This window comes from Schistocerca serialis, chromosome 5 (genome assembly GCF_023864345.2).
Source record: "Schistocerca serialis cubense isolate TAMUIC-IGC-003099 chromosome 5, iqSchSeri2.2, whole genome shotgun sequence".
In the NCBI taxonomy this organism is placed as follows: domain Eukaryota; kingdom Metazoa; phylum Arthropoda; class Insecta; order Orthoptera; family Acrididae; genus Schistocerca; species Schistocerca serialis.
In genome coordinates, this window is record NC_064642.1 from 789,589,800 (window position 1) to 789,611,610 (window position 21,811).

Consider the following 21,811-nt stretch of genomic DNA (forward strand, 5'->3'; position numbering starts at 1 on the left):
ATTAATCCAGTAAAAGAAAGTCCAATTGAAAATGATAGAAATAAGGTCTTTGGAAAAGTCATTAATCGCAATTGGGCTTGCTCTAAACTTTGAAAGAACACAGCACATCCAATTTTCTGCTGCAAAAAGTACAGTTCCTTCAATAAATATAACACATCAGCAGAAGTCAGTACACGGGGTAGTGCACACTAAGTTTTTGGGTGCACATATAGATGAGAATCTTAATTGGAAACTTCATATTTTGGATCTCCTAAAGCGACTAAATTCAGCTACTTTTGCGATCAGAATAATTGCCAATTTTGAGGATATAGAAATTAGTAAGCTAACATACTTTGCATACTTTCACTCTCTGATATCATACGAAATAATATTTTTGGGTAACTCAAAATTTAGACAAAAAGTATTCACTGCCCAAAAGAAAGTGGTTAGAATAATGTGTGAGGTTCATAGTCGCACATCTTGTAGGCATGTTTTTAAAAGATTGGGAATCCTTAAAACAGCCTCACAATACATCTACTCACTAATGAAATTTGTTCTCAAGAACATGGACCAGTCTATAAACAACAGTGACATTCATGATTATGATACCAGGAAAAAGAAAGACTTACACTATCCTTTACTCAACCTATCTTTGACACAGAAAGGGGTAAAATACGTGCTATAAAATTTTTAGACACATTACCAGATGAAGTAAAATGTCTGACAGACAGCAGCAATAGCTTCAAAAATAAATTGAAATCATATCTCCTTGACAACTCCTTCTATACCATAGATGAATTCTTGAACAGGAATAAATAAATCTGTAAATATAGTATATGCATTTCCATTTAAGGGAATGGGGTAAATAACAGAAATATTAAAATCATGTTTCATATGTGCATTTCTTTAGCACTTCACGCGTTGCATATCATAACGACTACCGTACCGTGCGATTGATCAATGGAACGCGCAACCAACTAACTAACTAACTAACTTAAAAGTGACTCCATATACACCACACACCATGCAGTTAACTGCCAGTGATATGATCAAACAACAGTTGCATGAAAATAGCAGTTTAAGTGTGCCATATATGTCAAGGCAACTACAAAGCTTGGATCACCTCATTGCAAGCAGACACTTGCTTTAATCACAAATATATGTCTGAGTGAAGCTAAATTTTATTTTCTTTATTTAAAGAAAAATTTCATCTAGGCAGTAACTTTCAAATAATGTGGTACATCCTTAATTTTTATGTGCGAATTAGTCATATTACTCCTGGCACTTATGTTCTGCTATGCCTGTAATCACTTTCAGAACTCAAGTTGAGAATCAAATTAATTAGTTTAATAAGGCTGAACCACTGAACCATAAATTGCTTGTGCACCCAAGTCCTCCATAACAGCGTCTAGTGAAGTCGCTCCAATTCGACAGCTATTTCGCTCTCTCGGTGATAGCGAGCACCCCGTGATACAACGGGTCAGTAGAAGTGTCACCCACACAGTAAGAATAAAAAAACTCTCCCTCACACTTCATTTTTGTGATCTAAATCTGGTTCTAATTGTTCTGCTTTCTTTCTCAGCTATGTATGTGTGCCTCTAGGTCACTTCTCATTCTCTAAGTTCTATTCTGTTCCGAGAATATATCTCAGTTTCACGTTTCATAAATTTTTATCGGTTAGTGTTCCGACTGCTACCACCTTACCCGGGAATCAATATAAATCAGTGGCTGTCTGCAAGTAGACATTTAGTCAACGCCTACCTGCGATCTGATGCTGGTTCGAAATTTAATCTGAAATGCCGATGGCCTATTAGCATTTATCTCGTCCGCAAGATGGGGCTAGCTCCTTTCATTATTGCCGCCAGGGATACGAGTTTTCTGCCAGACAGTTGGCGTAAGATGGCCCTAGAGACGGAATTAACACATAAGCTGTGCTTCACATTCTCGTGGAATACCTTGACATCAGAAAAATCACTATGGGCTCTGCACAATGTGACGTAAATGCAGGAAAGACATTACTATCACCCACCTGGAATGATACAAATGCGAAAAAGTGATTTTCTAACACCGTATCACTACAGTGATTGAGTGGAGCTACAGATCCTACCAACCTAACCTGAAACGCTAGTCAAACACACGGCATCATTACGGATGAATAGCACGACTGAAAATTCGTCAGAATCCCAGTAATGTGATTCACGAGTACGACATTAATAGCGTTATAACTTTCTTCAACGACTATCCGCCAGTTGGTAGTATTACTGTTCATTTTTTAAAATAACTGGTGACCAACTCTGAGGTACAATCGGCTACGTTTTCTACAGAACCCATCCATTATTTTTCTAGGAAAACCCCACGCAATCTGGTTGTTTTTCGACCGATGGCGCTTATAAGCGCCATGCCGATTGCCATACACGCCAGGGTTAAGACTCTGTGACTTCTACCTGACTGCTAACATCCACTTCAGAAATGGTACAGGGATTCATCAGGCAATAGGCCTCTCCCTTCGACCTATCAACACAAGTGGCTCTGATAAAGGTACTCTACGACGTTAAACTAACTAACGGGAATGCAGCCGGATGACGTCATCAATAGCTTCCGATATTTCGACAGGAGCACATCCTGCCAAAATGGCATCGTGTGCTCGTGTTGATACATCGGCAGCTGTCGACGACGTCACCCACCTGCATTCTCGTAAGTTATTTGAACGTTGTATATGCCGGTAGAAACTCAGATCTCACGTGTCCTACAATTTCCCCATCAGTGGCGATGGGTTATTCACGTCGCCGGTGAACCTTCTGAAGGGCAGTAAGTTTTTAAAACACGTATTGTTTTGTAAATAAATGGTAGCCACTACCGAAGTTCCTAACCACGTATTTTTGTATCGCACAGTCACGGTACGCCTAAACAATAAAAAGTTTACCTACAAAATAGAAATGCCGTTTCCTACAAAAATGGAATTGTAAATAAGGACGTCTAGTAATTAGTCTGTGGCTGCTAGCGTGCAATGGATCGATGATGCGCAAAGGCTGTCTGTTATGCTGAAGTCCGTAAGCTGCACTGAGAATCCGCACGGTCCCTCGTTCCCCGAAATCTAAGCATAATCTCCTAGATATAGTGTTACTGTGTGGAGAGAATTGCATCCGTATTGTCACGGAAGTGCTTCAACAGTTCCCATCCAGCAGGGTGTCTTCCGCCTCCGGGTCCGGTATCTCTGGTCAATGCCTTATTGAGGCAGATAAGGACCACCACAGGAAGGACACCAGGAAACTCCAACCCACCGTATCGCGTACTGCAGTACGCAACGCCTCGAAGCCTACAAGTAACAGATTGCATTTGCATAACTATGAATTACACGAATTACTGCATTTCAACATACATGAAACGACCATTTTCTTCATTTGTTGTGCTTTCGTGTTCAGTACCTATTTAAGAAAATATACTTCATTCAGCAATTATAATTTTATTCTGCTTGTTCTTTTTCTTCTTCTTCTTCTTGGTCCAATTCTTCCATAACACACTACTAGGCTGCAAGACAACATTTTTTTTTCAGGAAACATGTTCTTTTCTAGCAGTAGGCACACATACTGGGCTACCACTCTTTATCAAATCGATTTATTTGCGATAAACATAATTTAATATTAGTCATATCAGTAGCCAACTCAAAAGTAACGTATGATGTCCTTCCAATAATTCGCATTTTCGCCAATGTATGATTCGAAACAAATCATCACCATCAATGCTTCAGTTGTTATCAAAAGACCTTCAATGCCTGAGTGGGAGTTAAAATGCGTTTTTAATGCAGATCTCTCTGCTAGTGTAAGCTGTCGCCAGCACACGGGTCGGCAAAGATGAAGCGCGAAGATTGATAAGTGGGCGCTGGATCAAGTGTGCCTATCACGAGAACGGACAAAGACACACCCACAAGCAACATGCCACCAACGCCCTCTCGACAACATGTATTTAGGCCGCACCCACTGAGCAACGGGCCTCTCTCAGTCATCCAGTTTGTCGTCTGTCAGTTTACTCGCTGAGCGGGTTTAGTTCGTCACAGGCTATGACAGTACACAGCGACCATATTAATGATTATAGCTGGACTACTTTACCTCAACCAGAATTGTACTTTACTAGCAGTGAGAAACTAAGTTTAATAATAGCCAGATTACCGATATTGACATTACATCAGTCTGCAAGAGAAATATTACTGATGAGCTTGTACCATAAAACATGGACTCTATTCAAGTTAAGTAAATTTTTACAGTTCAAGAAAATAAAGAGCCATATTATCCCACATATGCATTTGTGCTGTAGAAACAGGATACTGGCCACCAATAACAACATTCTCTCCCTTGCTTCCTTGCGGTACAGGACTGTACAATCTCTGAAATTGCGGAACCTATAAGCTATTGCATACTACGTCACAATTCAGTAACCTCCACCTGCTTTGTACACTGTTATATATATTGATGTGGTTTCTTTCTCACGTCTCACCCGGTCAATATCGGCCTGGTACGCAAGTTCTACCTTAGTTACGCCAGCCGCAAACACTGCGAAAACATTGTCACAGTTCACATGGTATAACACTTGCGGTATCGTCCAAAGATCGTGGTGTCACATCGGCAATGCGAATCGATACCACAGACAACAGCGAGGTCTGACTGCAATCAGAAACAACCAATGGGAGGCACTCCAGAAGTCTAAGCCTCCCTCTCTGCATAGCAGTGCCCTCGCTCTAAAGTCAACGTAGCGTTGAGCATGCAAGAGCTCGTCCCCAGTTCGAAAATGCAGCTACTTCAGTCAGCTCATCGAATAGGACTGTGACAGTCTAAAATTTCAGATGGACATATTGTTTTCAAGGCTGAACACTGTACTGGAAGAGAAAAGTTTATTAATCTGTGCCTCAAACGACGCTTCAGTAGTCAGTAACAGTTGTAACATTTCCACCAATCCTACGACAAAGAAGTGTGTCAAAGTTAAGTAATTTTTTCATTTATTTATGTAATGAAGTGACCTAATGTTTCAAGTGTTCTATTTGGAAGAGCCTTCTCCTTGAGCAATCAAAGATCCTACAGTTGTGGCTGGACGAAAGTAGTTTTCAGAAGCAGCTTTCAAAATTTCATGTGTATAGCATCATTGTACTTCCTAGATTTAAGTTCTCTGACAACAGTGTGTCTCAAAACAGATGTAACTGTCATTTTCGTAATTTGTAATAGCTCTCAGCAATTTCGTATGTATAACATCTATGTACCTCCTAGATGTAAGTTATCTGACAACTTGTGGATAAAAAAATTTCATAATGCGGATCAAAAATTTCGTAATTTATAGTAGCTTTTTAGGTTTCTACGTGTGCAACATCTTTGCGCTTCCTATCTCTAAGTTCTTTGACCATAATTTACATGATTCTGCATGAGCAACATCTTAACACCTCCTATGTCTTAAGTTCTTTGACCATAACCTACATGTTTGTATGTAAACACAGTGTATATGACGAGTTCACGACACAGTAGTGATATATGCAGCTAAATTTAAAAAAAAGAAAAAAAACTGGAACGCGGACGTGAAAATGCTAACGAATGTGCAGCTAAGTGGAAAAACTGTCACCACAGCATAATTATAATAGGGATACTTCATCTTTATGTAAGTACAGATATATTTTCGTCAAATACTGCCGCGCCACTTACAGTTGTTCCACTTATATCTGTTTTTGCCGGCCGGTGTGGCCGAGCGATTCTAGACGCAGCAGTCTGGAATCGCGCGACCGCTACGGTTTCAACCACTTTTGTATCGGTTTAGTCACCAACGAATAATTTTCTATGTATTCAGACTGTGATCTCCAGCAATATAATCACGTACATGAATGTATAAACACCTGAGGATGGGCACAAGCCCGAAACCGGTCGTGTGACGAATAAATAATCTTTTATTATTTTTCAACAGTCTATAAAGCAACAGTCACGAACTTCAACAGCATCCACTATGGATAAAATTCACTCAAAGCAGTTTCCCCTGGTCACAACAACACCAATCGCAGACAGATGGGTTAGCAAATTCATTCCTGTGAGGGGAAGGGGTGGTGACAGAAAGGGCATCTGGTCGCTATTTTAACTAGTCTCCGAGGGAACGTTGCATAAGGAACTACATGTTTCTCATATGTAGCATAAGGCCATTGCTCTTAATCGCTCACAAAGATGCAAGTCTTCAATAGACGCAACATCACAGAGCTGGAAGGTAAATGAGTGGAGAACAGTGGTGTTATTCGACGGGTTGTGATTTTGGCTCCTTTCAAATGATGTAAGGCGTCAGGGAGACGAACGTCCCAATGTGGCGTCTAACCTGCAGTCTGTGGAGGGTGCAGTTGACAACGGAGGTGGTTCTGTGATGTGTTGTTTTACGTGCAATATCTTAGATCCGCTCTTTGTGGTTACCGTGGCGTTAAACAGGACGAAAATTTCAACATCCTCGTCGACGCTAAAATGAGAGACCAATGTGGTATGTCAAGGAAACATTTCAGTTCCTGAGAGTGTACGTTACAATTGAAATGAGGAACAAATGTACAAATATGTGGTAATACAGAGGCTTACCGACTGTTGTCCTACTCACTCGTAATTCGAGAATGGGACAGGACAGGCTGTACGATGATGAAGGAAGATGCATTAAGACTTCAGTAGGCACCAAAATGAACGGCATACTTGTAAGGGCGCATAACGTCTAGCCGATATTAAAATTCTGACACGGGTTTTTAAGCTTCACTGTGCGGACAGTTAGAAATTATACATAACACGGACATTAAATACTGTAACGACGTCCGTGTGAGTGACATAGCGATGTATTCCCCATGTAGGTTTTCCCCTTTGTGTAGAAATGTCAGGAAGGTCTTGTCAATAGAGGAGCCCACGCAACCTGCAAGTCTGAGTAGGTTGCAATGCATCTCATCAATTTGGGTAGTTATACAGTATAGTCTGTGCTGGACGTATATAGATATTTTACTACCAATCAGTGTGACGTACTTATTATTTAATATAGTTTCACTATGTCAAAAGTTCCACATATGATTTGGGTTTTCCGAGTTTCATTTGACCCGTGTTTGTTGCTGAAGCTAAATTATACTTCAAAATTGCATTGCTAGATCACCAGACTATAGGCACTGAAATGCCTACTCCTGAATTTTGTCAGTATCCTTCTTTCTACCCTGCACATAAACATTCACAGTGTTGCAACAATATGGCGCACATGCATTTTGTGACAGGTCGTCCATAGTCAGTTCTGTAGGCATACAAATTAAATGATTCAAATGGCTCTGAGCACTATGGGACTTAAGATCTGAGGTCATCAGTCGCCGAGAAATTAGAACTACTTAAACCTAACTAACATGAGGACATCACACACATCCATGCCCGAGGCAGGATTCGAACCTGCGACCGTAGCGGTCACGTGGTTCCAGACTGAAGCACCTAGAACCGCTCGGCCACACCGGCCGGCTGTAGGCATACATTTGTGTCGACAGTAGCTGGGTTGATGGGCACTCGTTTATGTATCACTCCTGCAAGTTACATCAATTCTATTACACTTTACTCAAGGCTGTTAAAGAGTTTTGAACTTCGATATTCTGTTAACTTATTAATAATAGTATTTCCATTCGCTGTATGTTACTTGAATAATTCCTTTTCCTACTTGATCTCTACACTTTCACCTTATCTTTAGTTTTATTTATTTATTTATTGCAGATTTTCCAAGTTGTTTCAGCTTTCAAAGAGTTGCCTGTATTTTGAAGTATTTTGAATATGTACAGCTATAGTTGATTTGTTGTATTTATCTAGTCTTTAACAGTAAACGGTCATGTGCTCTTTCGTCGAGTGTTGAAATTTCTGCAAGATTGGCCTAAACGTTATTTATTGGTGGGACTAAAGCTGGTTTTGTAGAAAGCGGATGTGTCCTGATTTGCGTATGTACATGCAAGTTCAGCACCAAAAAAAAAAAAAAAAAAAAAAAAAAAAAAAAAAAAAAAAAAAAAAAAAAAAACGCACCACGAAGCAATTGAAGTAATTATCCGATGGGATGGAGATCGGTACATGTGATTTACATGTACAGGTAAACAAATGATTACAGTTTCAGTAAAACTGGAGGATTCTATCAAGAGAATGAGCCTCAGAAATTGAGTAAGTTTGGTCCACCTCTGGCTATTAAGCCAGCAGTTATTCGGCTTCGCAATGATGCTCAGAGTTGTTGGATGTCCTCCCGACGGATATCTTGGATAGCAGGACGCCTTTGGTTGTCATCTGCAGCATCCTTACAGCACAGCGGTTCGTCGGCGATATTCTACGCCCCGTTTTGTTGGCAGTCATGAGAAGCCATTCTGGGCTTATATTTCGGCAAGATAATTTCAGCGCGCGCAGACTGAGAGTTTCTGTCTTTTGTGTTCGTGTTTGCCAAACCCTACGGCGTCCAGCAAGGCCAACTAATCTCTCCCCAGTTGAGAGTGCTTGGAGAGTTATAGACAGGGTCCTCAACTGCCTCGGGATTTGACCGTCTAATGCGAAAATTGGACAGAATTCGGCACGGTATCCAACAGGAGACCACCAAAAACTCTGTTAATCAAACCAAGCCAAATAACTGCTTGTCTAAGGGACAGAGGTGGACCAACGCGTTTTTGACTTGCTCAATTTTTGAAGCTCTTTCTTTTCAATTAGTTATCCAGTTTTTATGAAATTGTAAGCAATTGTTCGTCTTACTTGTACATCACATCTACCAATTTTCGTCCCATTCGGATAATTTCTTCGTGGTTCGTCGTTTTTTTCTTTTTCTTTTGCTTAGAGTGTATTACAGATTATAGAATGGACAGACCTGCTAACGTTATTACAGGTGTTGAGGTTGTTGTGCTATTGTGTTAATATGTGTAGGATCATATCCCTCTCCTAATGCGCTACTTCTAAGGCACCAAATCACATCCACTAGAACCATGTCGAAGACGGCAAGGCGGGATTCCCGCATCAGTCCTCAACGCCCGTTTACAGAACATGGGACGGACGTTGCCTCGTTATGATATGGATTTCTTGGTAGGTGTTTGTATTTTTAAACATCCCATATACTAGTTCTCTTTATACGGTGTTGCAGGTTCTGTACAGAGTGGTAGAGTTTGCGGATAGTGATGCCTGTACGTGTTGGTTTCCTGTATATAATGCATGACAATTGTAGATTCGGTTAGAATTTTCACGTCAAGGATGGTGTTAAGATCTTCATACTGAAAGGAGAACTGGATACTTATTAAAGAGTTATATAATTTCATTTCTTCCTTTGAATAGAATGAGGATTATATCTAGGTGACTCATTGACAATGGTGCCCTACACCACAAAAAGACTACATCAGGAGCGACAACAACAGCAATAATAATAATAATAATAAAGAGAGCCTCAACCATTGTCCGCCTTATTATCACATTCTGCATCAAATTTTCAGTGGAAATAGTTTATAAATTATAACGTAGTTATAGGTTAAGTTAATACATTTTGTCGTCAATGTATGCTAAAAAGAACAGCTGATGTTGAGCATACAATTTTCCAAATGCTTCCATCTGTGTTAAATTAAAGCGAAACACGAAACGTGACTCTTAGCAGATTGAGACAAGTAATGTTTTCTCTTCAAAATGTTTCTGGTAGTTGTGGACTGGAACTGCTTCGCAAAATATCTGGGTACCTAGTGTGCGCCGTAAACTACACATGAAAAACTTTCATCTTTTTCGTTGAAAATTGCCCTTCGGGATACGCACAGAACAATAAATATTAAAAAAGATCGACATTTGGGAAAAATGCGGTACTCCATTAGGTGAATTTCATTTTATAGTATTCAAGATCTCTACATATAGCCCGAGCAAGAACAGAATGCGGAAGAGAATTGGAAACCTGTTTGAATAAATTGAAAATACGGCGCTGTTGAAGCGTCCTCGTGAATTCAATTCGGTGCGCATTTCGTTTCTTCCCATCAGTTGCGTTGTCTTAATTCAGTTGTAATAAATTGCTTTCTGGAGACCATCTCCGCACCAGAGGAGGCGATTAAGAACTCTGCAACCACGGTTTCGCCAGGGCCGAAACGTTACAGAGCCTAGCTAACAACGTCCTTGTGGTATCGCAAACGAGGAAGCACGAGTAATACTTTTCTTGGAAAGTCTGTAACAGTCTCCTCTGGAAAGAATCTATCTGGATCAGCTCTTAACCGGCAAGAATAGCATAAAAGACCACACCAGATAATTTCATATCGTAAGGCACTTTCTGAAGCAGATACAGGTTCTTAGGTATTTTATAATGTTCAGTTACATTAATGTGAGTACCGCCTATGTTCGACAACCACTTACATACGCCAGATGGCACCATCAGCAGTGGAGGCCATACGAGTAAAGCGCTTTGAGGGGACACGGATATCAGCTCTTTCGTTGTAAACCGGAAACGGAGTGAAACGCCCGCTACACCCGCAGGGCAGAAAAGGTGATCAGGATTGTGGAAAGGGCCAAATTAGGCTGGGGTCAGTTTCACCGTAAAATTGTAATTTGAAACGTCCCCTTTGAACAATTATTCATGACTGTGCTTAAACTGACACACAATATTTTGTTAGCGCAACGCAATCTGACTTTCAAAATTCCCTACAAAAGAATGGCCCTGACTAACATTAAACTATACCTTTCACAAATCACTTACCTCACAAAAATCTTCGCTGCTCAAGCTACTGCAATACAGCGAGCGCCACTACTGCCAGCTAAATAAAAGATTCAAACTATGGAAGGCACTAACTACTGATAGGGATAGTTAGCAAATGAAAGATATTAATAGAGAACAAACAATGTATTTACCTTGATATCATCATATATAAATATTGCAGTTCATGACAAATTTCAAAACTCCGCCATCTCTCTCTCCACATCCACCACTGCTGGCGGCTCACCTCCAACTGCGCAACGCTACGCGCTGTTCACAGCCAGCTGCTTAACACTACAATGGCGAGTATTACAACAATGCAAAGCAGCCACAGACTGCACACAGCACAGCCAGTGATTTTCATACAGAGGTGGCGTTACCAATAAAAAAAACCTAAACAGCCTACTTACATAGCCCCCATGCTCCCCACAAAAAATTTTACAAATTGGATTGGGCAGTGGCCAATACAGATTTGAAAAAAAATTTTTTCATAATTACAATAACAAAGAAATCAAATGCACACGCTTATTGATACAATGTTGGTCAAAAGCTAAAATTGTCTCACAGTCCATAAAGACAGTCCACATTGTTCATCACAGTAAAATTGCAGCGTTTTTCTCAAAGTCTGAGCAGTAAAAACAATGCACACAGACGTAGTGGATTTCCATGCAGTCTTGAAGAAGTAGTGTTGTCCTTCCAACGGAAAGACAGTGCTGACTCGACATGCAGACAGGTAATGGGCCACAACAGAGTAAACCCACAGCAGAGTCAGTCGACGTTTTGAAGAATATTGGTAGGTAGGTCATCACAGAGCAGAACCACTGGAGTCTTGGTAGGGATTGTGGTATTGGTGGGCCACCAGAGGTGCAGACCCACTGCAGTCCTTATTTGTGAAAATACAATGTACAATCACCTACAAATTTAACATATTCACAAGTACCTTTACCTTTAATCCATATAAAAACAGTTTCATTAACAGATAATTTACGTCTATTACGTGTATACAAGGAAAAGGGTGAGGGTGACATATACGTTGATTTGCCAAAGTCTTTATTTGCATTTTCACATATGTGGAATGTGCGGTAGGCTATGACGTCACGGTCGATGAAGCTTTCGAGTCCCGATACATTGGGTACGCCTGTACCACCTCGTACAATTGCAACGGTTAGCCAGCCGTTGCCATGAGAAAATGTATCATTCAGATCAATACTGAAATTCAGTCTACATCCACAGAAGACAGCAGGTCCATCTAGTAGAGAGTGTGCAGCGACAGATTTTATGGTATTTTTCTTCTTGTCAGCGGCAGATGTTGTCATTTCGACGTCTTCAATTGTTTTATATATTGTCTGTCTTGGACGGCGACGATATCTTCTGTATACAAGGAAAAGGGTGAGGGTGACATATATGTTGATTTGCCGAAGTCTTTATTAGCATTTTCATTAACATGATATGTTCGGTATGCTATGATGTCACGATCAACAAAGCTTTCCAGTCCGGATACATTGGGTACGCCTGTTCCACCACGTACAACAGCGACTGTTAGCCATCCATTTCCGTGGGTAAACGAATCATTGATGTCGATGCTGAAGTTCAGTCTGCATCCACAAAAGACTGAAGGTCCGTCCAGTAGAGCGTGTGCAGCAACAGATTTGATGGTATTCTTTTTCTTGTCGGCGGCGGATGTGGTCATTTCAACGTCTTCAATTGTTTTATATATAGTCTGTCTTGCACGACGACGGCGACTGTATCTTCTGTATGGCATCTTGGCAGCGTTCAATGCGGTTGCCTGTGCAGCAGCAGCAGCGCGAATGATCCGCTCCGCGGTCAGCGCTCGCTTTTATAGCCGCGCAGTGACGCGGCGAGAGATAAGGGACTTAGAAAATTTCACAGTGCCAGCAGAGCGTTATCCCGTACGCGGGCATACAGAAGATACAGTCGCCGTCGTCGTGCAAGACAGACTATATATAAAACAATTGAAGACGTTGAAATGACCACATCCGCCGCCGACAAGAAAAAGAATACCATCAAATCTGTTGCTGCACACGCTCTACTGGACGGACCTGCAGACTTTTGTGGATGCAGACTGAACTTCAGCATCGACATCAATGATTGCTGCACTAATGCACTAATGGTATTGGTGGGTCATCAAAGATGCAGACCCACTGTAGTCCTTGTAGAGATAATAGTATTGATGGATCATCAAATATGTAGACCCACTGTAGTTCTTGAAGAGATGGCCAGCAGCCATCTGTTGTGACTGTGCAGGTGCACAATCACCACTGAAGAGTCTTGCGGATAATATAGCAAGTCCATAAACCACCACTTGTGCACTCACAAAGGTTTTGGAATTGTCCTTAGAACCAGCAATGCTGTTATCCAGTCCCTTGCTGAATCATTAACACACGTGCAAACACTATCAGTCCCTACTTCTCACATATTGTCCATATACTTTGACCAACAGAAACGTGTGTAGTGAAATGTAACTAACAAGTTAATAATATCATGAATTGGTGACAATTACAATTTTATAACATAAGAATACAGTAACAAAGGTACAAAACACATCATTAAAAACATAATAATACAGATAACGTTTGTAGTAATAGGGGCTTTACAAAAGAATAGAAATAAACATATACATCAGTGTTACGGGAATTATGACATAAGTAAATACATAAAAGATCAGAATAACTATTGAAACATCAACTTTACACATGAGCATTAAAACAAAACAGAATTAATAATGTCTAACATCTTTACAAAGTAAATAACATATTATTAACGCGAATTATATTTGAGGATAACAGTATTCCTCATCATAGTTCATGTAGCTGAGTATGAGAAAAATTCTACAACAAAAGTCTGATGAGGTAAACATATAAAGACAGGAAGAACATATATACACAAGGGTACCCAAACACATAGTGGGATAACACAAAAGGAAAGGACAGGGTTTGTTTCATTGCAGTATTTTGCAAACAAAACTTTCTTTGCTTCTTGGAGATCTCCCTTCATTCACCATTATTCCCAAAAGTCCTATCTAAGCCTGCCTTCTGTATTTCGTTCACATCCTCTGTCAAAAATAGTTTTTCTCTGTGCTTTCTGTATTCTGTTCACATCCTCTGTCAATAATAGTTTTTCTCCACTGTACAGTATCCTTTTTATTTTGCCAGACCATTTTCTGATAGCTTCTCAATGCATTTCTTATAAATTTATAATAGTTAGTTTCTTATATAGTCTCCTCTTAAGCTAACTTAAATCTACTGAGATCAGATACTAAACTAAGGGACGAGGCAATGCAGCAGCACATAACAAATTAACACAAACAGCAATGCAAAAAAAATGGAAAATTGCAAAGCAAGCTACAGTAAACATAAATTACCAAGCAATGCAACATTACAACTAATATGAGCCAATGTACAGTAGCAAGAAAAATAAGTCAGTAGTAAAATTAGCTTAACAGAGTAACACAGTTTAAAATTCAGTAGCACTATGCCTGGCAAACAGCAGCAGCAAATATAAAAAATATAAAACTTATATCTATACATGACAAAGCTCAAGCAAAAAAAATAGTACACTAAAGATAACAATGCAGATAAGGGAAATGTATAATCACAACTTAATGTCTAAGTAATTAAAGTGGTGCACCACAACAACTGATTGTAAAAAGAAATATTACCATGTACTTGAAAAGAAAATTATGTGTTACTGTTAGTAGTTCCTTCTTATTGTTCTTTCCTTTCCAAGTGCTCCTTTTTTAAAGAATGTGGATCATAAAATAATTATTTAATAGATCTGGTGACAGAAAGTGTTCACATTAGCAAATGCATTTTATTTTATAAAAGCAATCCTGCAACACAGCTGGAAACCAGATATCAAGTGAAATAAGCAACTACAAAAAGCAAAGTATAAAAATATCATTTAATAGTCATGTGGCATTTCGTAAGTCAGTAGCTCTCAACTCTCATAGAAAGACACTTGTCATAATCAGGTGTGCAGATGTACGAATATTTCCCATCAATTCATAAGCATTGCAGTAATTAGCACAAAGTACAAGTAATCATATGTTTTCAGGTAATGAGCGTGTAATATTTGCGATGCTTTCTACAAAGGAATGTCAATAGCAAGGTTAATGGAAGTAATGAGGGTGTTGCATTTGCAATATTTTCTCTAAAGGAATGCCAATGGCGAGGATAAAGGCCTGCCTTTTTTCTTTTTCTTTTTCTACCTGTGCTTCCGGAAAGGCACACCCTAATGGCTTGTTCTCCAGGTGTTTGACACAGCTGCGTGCCCACGACGCATTACGTGCAGGTAGTCACTTAACTTTCTTACGGAAATATTTACGACACCAGTTTCCGCTACAGTGACACTCTCACACAAAAATATTTCACAGGTCAAGTATTAGCGTTGCAAATCTGTAGAAAGAAAATCCTATGAATATAACGTTGTCCAAAAAATTTTCGCCGGCATTGTGATACATTCACGCATTTACACACATTTCATAACTCTTAAAGTACGATTCTTGGTTTCCAACATCCTTTTTCACAAGTCAAGAGTCCCTACCCACTATTCATTACTCCTTACCTTATTACACATATACATATTCGTATTCATCAACACATAATAATTACATAGCATAATCAGATTCCTCATATAACATCACCTTATTGATCATAAACATACCTCAACAGCATAATACACATCGTCGTCGTAAAAATAACATCATTACACCTCAGTCAAATCTCAAAAACGTCATAGCTTTCTGCATTAATGTCAAAACCTAAAAAAATTCTCTGCTCATGTGAAAAGTGTCATCTGCCTCAAACGTACTTTAAAAATCATGAATCCATACCAAATACATCATTCAAAGCTCTCATAGTATCACAATGGTTCCGAAAAAATATGAGCATTTCTCAAAGTACAGACAAAATACAATTTCATAAGTGTGAAGTTATCCAACTGTGTAATTGCGTAAACATCTGTCACTGATGTAATAAAAAAAAGTTTAGATAGCTGTGTAATTTGTGTGTTAGAGAAATATGGTACCGATGTGTAAAGTTGTATAAGCAAATACCATATTAGCTAGGGTTCCTTGTGGTTGCCACACACACATGGTACACAAAGTAGGCGTATACCCCCCTGAGGATTAATGTAATTATACCCTCAGGTGTTACAGATTACAGCAATAGAATGAAATATATCACGGAAAACATTCTTTGTAATTCAAAAATATTGAAAAATAAATGGCTTAAGTACAAAATCTCTCAAATGCGTGTCCTGTAGCGCTAAATGTGCGTCTTGCTGTAAGATAATTCTGTGGAAGTGTCGTACTTATCGTCCTCCGAAAGCCAAGTTCTGCAGAAGTCAATGTACTTACCTCATGATAAACAAAAGTGAAATGCTTTATGTATAGATATCTTAGTTATTACGCTTATTGCCGTGATGAAGAAAGTACTGTGCTGTAACGTATTGTTGTGCTATGGAAAAGACAATCTCATTGTTGCTGTACCACAAAAGTTACTACTAAAACATGTTTTACTTTCCAGAAGAATTCAGAAAACTGTGCAGATATAAAACAGATACACCGCAAAAGCAACATTGTAAATTGTCACTCATTAGTAGCGTCGTGATAAAAATCGTGTAGCTGTCACATAAACTAACCTCTGTGTCATCTGGTATCTCTCAGAAAGCACTTTAAATTCAGAATGTATTTTCAAATAAACCAAAATGTTGCATTAAAATCTCATTAGCAGTACTGGTAAATGTTCTATGTATGTGATCCTTATAGTCGTTACGTAATCGTGCAACAAACAAGCAAGAATGTACACACACAATAACGCTGTGACGTCTGTTCACTATAACAATGCATTCGTCATTTCTGTTTAAATAAGTTCTCTTGGTTCTTGATTGGATATTTAACTTCAAACATTGTTGTATGTTAACAGATTCTAAGTCTGACAAAGCATATTAGTAATGTGAAGCGAAAAATTTTTTTGGCAAAGACTAAGTTAAAAAGCAGATTATCTTTCAATAAATGGTTTTACATGTGAAACCTGGTGTAAACCTTTACTCTTCATAGTACTCAGAGTTTGAACTTGAATGCAATTGTCATGCGGTATACGTCGGCAAAGAATACTGGAATTTTTCTCAAGGTTAGCGTCTATGTTATTTTTCTCTGAGCCAGCCGGCGCACGTGGGTGCCTGCGGCGCGGGTCATTGTCTGTCTCTTTGTTGGCGCGCGTTGTTATTGGGATTAGGAGACCTAACTTCTACAAATTCGCCTTGCCGAGAGGGCCCAGCTCTGTTAGAATCCCGCCAGTTCTGATGAAATTCACGTCTGTCGTTTTGTCGGTAGTTTACATAGTTTCTTGTTTGTCGGTCATGTGGTGGAGAATTTCGCCCTGAGTCGTAACTGCGCGCTGGACCGTTGCGTCTAAAGTTATTCTGTCTCCCGTAATAATAATTGTTTTGGTTCCCATATTGTCTGTTTCTCTGATTGTCTCTGTGATAGTAATTACCGCGGAGAGGTGATCTTTCCCTGTAATTATTACTACTCTGCCAACGGTTGTCATACGGGTGGTGTCTGTTTTGGTCACGATTTGTGTTGTGAGAATAGCCTTGTCGCGTCCAGTTATTATCGAGGAATTGTGACGGATGTGACCTGTAATTGTTGTGTTCCTGTTTCCGCATTCCGCGATTGTCAGTGTCAATTTCCAATTCTTGTAACAGTCCCTGAAAAGCTTCAATGTCGTCTTTGCAACGTCCTGCCAAAATAATGTGTCGTAAATGTTCAGGCAATTTGATTAAGCAAATGCGGATAAGTTCTGAGGGGCTGTATGGGTTTGAAAGATATTGATTCTTATGCAACATGTCTTCAAAATATTTCATAAGACTGGAAAATTCAGATTGTTCGAAACGTTTCATCATTATGATGCTATGTTTTACTCGGTCTTGTGTGGCCTGAGACCAATATGCTGAGAGGAAGGCATGGTAAAACTCTCTTTCACTGTGGCAATCGTGAATGACCGACCGCATTCTTACAGGTGGTTCATTCTCTAAGTAGCCACACATAAATTCTAATCTGTGCTCTAATGACCAGTTGGGAGGAAAACAATGAGAGAATTGATGGAGCCATGCTTGTGGATGAATGTCGTTGCCAGATTTCTTAAATATTTTGAATTTACGTGTAGTAATGAACAGCTTATAGTCAAAATCATCATGTCGGCGAGTCGCATATCGGTCATTGTTACGTCGTTTCGGCGGTTCCATTTCAAAATTCGGTGCACCTTGCCAATTTCTTTCATAACTTCCGAAGTGTCCTGTGTTATTATTTTGTGGTTGTTCCGTATTTCTAAGTCCCTCTTCCCGTATTGGAGCGCGAGTGGCCTCTGAAATACGTAATTCTTGTATTACCTGAGTCAGCTGATCTTGTACTTCCCGGACTTCTCTTTGGTGTTGCGTATTAATTTGATTCTGATTTTGTTTGAATTTTCTAATTTGTTCGCACTCTTCTGTGTCATTAAAGACTACCGGTTTTGTGTCGTTCAGATTATCATCTACCTTCGTAGATAAGTTAGTGAACTGATCCGAAAGTTCGGCTACTTTCTCCGAAAGTGAACACATTTCCTCAATGTGTTTTTCTGAACCAAGTTTCAGAGTGTCCATTTGTGTTGAAATCGAATCTACTGTGTTCTTTAAGTTTTCCTGAGTTTTTGCAAGTTGCGTAACCGAATCGGTAGATGCAACTGAGTCAAATTTAGCTTGCAAGGTCTCATGATTTTCATGAACAATAATTTGCAGTTCTTTTATGGCTGCTTCGTGATTCTGTAATGCCTTTTCATGCCGCGAAAAAATAGGTTGAAAATGTTCACAAATTTGAGTTTTTACGTCATTACAGACTTTTTGACATTTCGATTCAATGTTATGTAACTCAGTAGTTAAATCTTCACGCGTTTGTTCAAGAGTTTGTTCCAATGAGTTTAACTTTTGAAACTGTTGCTGTGTTTGTCTCTGATTTTGTTCCAGTGTGTCTAACTTTTTAAGATTTTGTTCCACTGTGTCTAACTTTTTGAGATTTTGTTCCACTGTGTCTAACTGTTGCTGTGTTTGTCTCTGGTGTTGTTCCATTGTGTCTAACTTTTCAAGCTTTTGTCCCATTTGTTGCATTAATTGTAATAACAATGCACTGGTGTCTGAAACATGTTCCTCAGTGCTTTTCGGCAGTGAAGTTGCACCGGCAACATTCACATTTTGACAAGCGGAAAATGTGTCTTGACTCATTTGAGGAAACGGTGAGAACCCAAAACCTGAGTCTGCAGTATTTGCAATATTGTGTTCTGTCATTCCCGATTCCTGAGGCGAGCTGTTTCCGACCAATCGATCGATAACGCTTCCCTGTTCACTACCTGTTTCACTGTCTACACCATTGTTTGCAGCCCGCTCCATTTCCCTATGCGCAATTACCAAATTACTACTTTGAACATTTGTTAATTCATTACTCTGCGGCGCTAACACACTGCTCTCGTCTTCACTGTCATTTCTCAGTTTACTTTGGAGCCTAGTATTACGTTTTTCACACGCCATAATTGTCACAATATTTCACACGATAACACAGAAAAGCACAATTTGAAGAGCAAAATAAAATAACATAGCAATGGAAATAATGTCTACTTAATTGCCAGCGCAGCTGCGAAATACTTGGTGCAAATCTACATGCATGCCACAACTGTTTTACTGTACAACAATGAAAAACTACAACTACAAAGGAAATTCTCTCTATGATTACGCGCTATCAATAAACAAAATCTACATTAATTACGCAAACTACACGAAAAAAAATCTGAAGATTCCAGTGAGGTATCCTCGGCTAAGGGTCGACATATGAAACGTCCCCTTTGAACAATTATTCATGACTGTGCTTAAACTGACACACAATATTTTGTTAGCGCAACGCAATCTGACTTTCAAAATTCCCTACAAAAGAATGGCCCTGACTAACATTAAACTATACCTTTCACAAATCACTTACCTCACAAAAATCTTCGCTGCTCAAGCTACTGCAATACAGCAAGCGCCACTACTGCCAGCTAAATAAAAGATTCAAACTATGGAAGGCACTAACTACTGATAGGGATAGTTAGCAAATGAAAGATATTAATAGAGAACAAACAATGTATTTACCTTGATATCATCATATATAAATATAGCAGTTCATGACAAATTTCAAAACTCCGCCATCTCTCTCTCCACATCCACCACTGCTGGCGGCTCACCTCCAACTGCGCAACGCTACGCGCTGTTCACAGCCAGCTGCCTAACACTACAATGGCGAGTATTACAACAATGCAAAGCAGCCACAGACTGCACACAGCACAGCCAGTGATTTTCATACAGAGGTGGCGTTACCAATAAAAAAAAACCTAAACAGCCTACTTACAAATTCAATAACACATATACAATCAAAGCGGCACATAGCCGGACCTTTACAAGATTCAAAATGCAAATCTTCAACGCTGATGGCCTCCAAACAAGAAATCTTAAAAAACAACAAGATAAAAATGCAGTTAAAAAAGCAAATAAAATGATTAAAATATATATATTTCACAGCTGGGTTGAAAGCCTCAAGGCAAGGGTGGATAGACAAACATAAACAAGATGCAATACAACCGCCTGCAGGCCCACAATAAAATTTTCAAGATTTGAAAATAAATTACCATAACCTTTCAAAGGCAGGAGGCCGCAATGTTTAAGGTTGAAAGGTAATTTTAAGAGTAAGGTTTCAAGGCTGAATGCCCACAATTAATTTTACAAAATTAAAAAAAAGTATAACCATAAACCTTAAGTTTCAATTAGCTGAAACCAGACGAAAAGAAAAGACAACACAACGGCAATAACCTTTCAGCAAATATCCACTTACCGGAATTCAACTTACTTACATAAAACACAGTAAAAGCAAGAAATTTTTTTATCATCGGCTATGATAGATTATAAACAGACAATTAACACTGGTGAGAAAGACAGTAAAGGCAACAGCACAAAGACGCCTCCAGGGGGTCGGTCGGCCCGCATTCACTTTGGTGAGACAGGTGGTGAGCCCAACTACACTTGATCCGTCGTAACCCAGCCAAGGGACAGCCACAGACCGACTGACAAACGACTTGCTTGCCAGCAATCAGTACATGAGAATTCAAACACAAAACGTTACGGGCATGATTACCCACAATAAAATGTGTATATGTGTTAAGCTGTCAAAACTGCACACTACGTTGGACAGCGACAACTGGTGAGGAAAGGACTCTTCCTGAAATTACGTTAGTGGCCAGGGCAGGTAACCGGAACACCAACGGCCACAAGGCAGAAAATTCCACTCGTGAACTTTGAATTGTAGTTAATCAATATAGTTAATTCCAGCACATGACGGCTAAATTTCATCAATACCAACACTCGGTGTTGCTCACAGGAAAACCGCCCCAACAGCGAACCACCGAAACAGACCACAAAATATGAATGGACGTGGCTTGGGTAGTTGAAACCACTACTCAACTTTGACGTCCTGGGTCGGTGAACCACGAAGCTCGTAGCTATTGGACAGCTCCACACACTCTCTGACACTGTTCAGGGATCGCCAGCGGACCCAGCCGACTCCACCGCTCGGAGATAACTTCCCCGGCCCGCAGCAACCGACCGACTGCCTGCTAGCCCGTCCGAAACTGTTGCTCTGACGCGACTGCCCTGCTGGTGCGTCTCCCAGTCACTTCCAGATACACGACCACGCAGAGGAAACACGCCCACTGGCAAAACGACATCCCTGCACCAGGAAAGGACGGACCCAAGTTACACAGCATGGTAATTGAAGGGGCCCAGAAACCCTCAGAGAACCAGTTACACGTTGCCCTATCAGACGACCGACCTCTCAGAGGCAGTACGCCGACAAAATTTAAAATAACTTGTCAAAGGAAATAATGTCAACTACCCACACAACCTGACAAACACTTGCACGAAGACCTGAACGATACTCATCAGTAACTAAGCACACACGAAGACAAATCGGGAGTCGATGCACACGCACCCCCCCCCCCCCCCCGCACACACACACACACAGCTGATTAATGAACGATCGGCGATCCAAAATGCGTCGTCCGGTAGGATG